This window comes from Aptenodytes forsteri, unplaced genomic scaffold, assembly GCF_000699145.1.
Source record: "Aptenodytes forsteri isolate BGI_AS27 unplaced genomic scaffold, ASM69914v1 Scaffold265, whole genome shotgun sequence".
In the NCBI taxonomy this organism is placed as follows: domain Eukaryota; kingdom Metazoa; phylum Chordata; class Aves; order Sphenisciformes; family Spheniscidae; genus Aptenodytes; species Aptenodytes forsteri.
Window position 1 is genome coordinate 1,569,117 of NW_008796175.1, and position 2,600 is coordinate 1,571,716.

The window sequence follows — 2,600 nt, forward strand, 5'->3', positions numbered from 1 at the left end:
AACTTTTGCTCCTAAAAGAAGTAAGTTATCAGTGTAACAATCCTGTTGATCCACATTTTACAATTAGTAATACTTACAGATTTTTAACTCTCCAACAGAAAAGAACAGTCCACATTTTACAATTAGTAATACTTAGAGATTTTTAACTCTCCAACAGAAAAGAACACAAAAGACTTCTCAACTTCATCAGCTTGTACTTGCTATCAGATAAGCTACCGCCCAATAAATTGTTTCTACTATTCCTGTTATCTCGGTCCATTAATCATTTAAATAATTATAAGAAACACACACACACACAAAAAAATCATTGAAAAGTAATTTTTAAGAAATTGCAGCATGCAACAATGTAGCGGCTGTGGTAATGAAACTTATGCTCATGGAGGGAAGATGAGTCTCATTTTTCAGGTCTTTTCTGCTGCGAGTTTGCATCATGCATGCTGAATCTTTAGTAAAAATAGTATTACATTTTTGTGGAGCAATTAACACTTTATTCTACCCCAAAATTATCCATCAATGCAGTTTTAGAGAGAAAACTTTAAAAAGACAAGTGATTACATCTTGCAGGCAACAACTGTACGTTAGAACCACAATTTAGACCAATCCAAGCAAAACCGAGAATGTTAAAAAACAACAAAGAAACCACAATGCTTTTTCAATTACTCACCTATTAAACTTTTAATGCTATGCTCTGGCACAGTAAGCAAAACCAGTGTGGGACAAATAGTAATTTACTGCTGGCACACTTCAGCAGTACATTTTTTCACCTCCCCGAAAGCAAGATAGAGCAGAGGAAGAGCCATGACTCGGAGATAGTTGCTGGAATAAATCAATTTGTGCATTGGCCCTTCCTTACTCTTGCGCACTGAGTCACAGACTACTCAATATCCAGTCACACAGCTTGAAGGACGTATTAGAAAACAAAGAAGGGAAATATGACAGAAAATAGAAAACTGCCAGGAAAAATTAAAGTATGTGTCAGACTGCAATTCTAGAGAAAATTGCCGATTGGTAATTCCCCAGGAAAATGAAAGCGAATTTTGTTTTTTTTAAAGGGCTACTCTAATGTGTACTATTAGGAGATATTAAATAAAAGGCCAAATGAGACTGCTTCTCAAGGTTATCTACAGGTATCATCACTGAGGCACCACAACCTATTTGTCTGTGGCAAGAAAGTACCCTTGTCATGCAGTAATTTCACAAACACTTCAAACTGGTATCAACTAGGGCTGCAGGTCTTGCTCATCCCAGGAAACTTGCTCGTCCCAGGAAACCACGCTCAACCCACCCCAACATTTGGGGGGGCACATAGGGAAAGGGCAGAATAATTCCACCGAGATCAGTTTTCCCATCCAGGCCACAGTGCAGCCCCATTTCCTTCTGCTAGCACAAGGGAGAGGGCACATGGAAAGGGAAAACAGCTTCCTTCAGCAAGAATTCTGCTCAAAGCATTCGTAACACCATTATCTTACATTTCCTGAGAGCCTTAACTGCCAAAGCTTGTCGAAAATTCACCAGTCTCCTGGAGCTTTCTAAGACCTTTGCATAGTTAAAGGACAGTCAATGGTAGAGATCAGACATTATTACCATCTGCGTGTATGTGCGGATAATGTATGCTCGCACTGAAAACAACTACTGGGATTTACTGTTTTAGTCTGAATACACTTAGCTTTTCTGAATTCTTAAAACTTTTGAGGTTGTTTTGTTTGTTTGCTCCCTTTTATAGCTGTCCTTGGGAGCAGAGAAATTTTTGTTCTTACAAAAATACAGTCTCCTCTGTATTTTTGTGCACTGAGCCACAGACTACTCAATATCCAGTCACACAGCTTGAAGGTTGTATTAGAAAACAAAGAAGGGAAGTATGACAGAAAATAGAAAACTGCCAGGAAAAATTAAAGTATGTGTCAGAGTGCAGTTGAAAAATAACAATTCTCTAATGTTTGCAACTGTATTTTTGCATAACATTAGCAAAGACAGAACTAATAAGGCTTTGAGCCCCGTTTCTTCTGAAACCCTCTCAGACACACGCACACACATCTTTCCCGCAACTAAACGTTCATGCTTCCAAAAGCGGGGAAAACTAAAAGTAACGGCAAACGTAACGGAGAAAGCACACAGCACGGGGAACTCTTCATGGCCAGAGCTCCCGCCAGCAGCAGACCAGCTCCCCCAGTGCTGCCCAGCGGCTGCCTTCGCCTTCGGTCCAGGGATCCGCCGCAAGACCCACGCACAGAGAGAAGGGCGGTGGGCTTCTGCTTCGGTTTTTAAGGCAGAGACAGTCCCGGGAGCCGAAGATAGAGCTTAAAAGACTTCTGCTGACCCTGTCAAACGCTGCCTTACAGAGAGAGAAAAGCAGATTTTTAAGCATCTCCTTTCCTCTGCCCGGCAAAGGGCAGGGCGCACTACCGGCACTGCTCTTGCACACAGCTGACGCGCTTCGGGCGATTTCTACTACAAAATGAAAGCATTTGAGTTGGATACATGAACGCGTATGCGCCGAGCGGGCAGCGCGGCTCCCACGGCCGCCCGACCCTCGCAGGGGAAGGTCCCCGCAGCGGCTCCCCGGCGGGTGCCCCAGTCCCAGCCCCGGCTCAAGCCGGCAG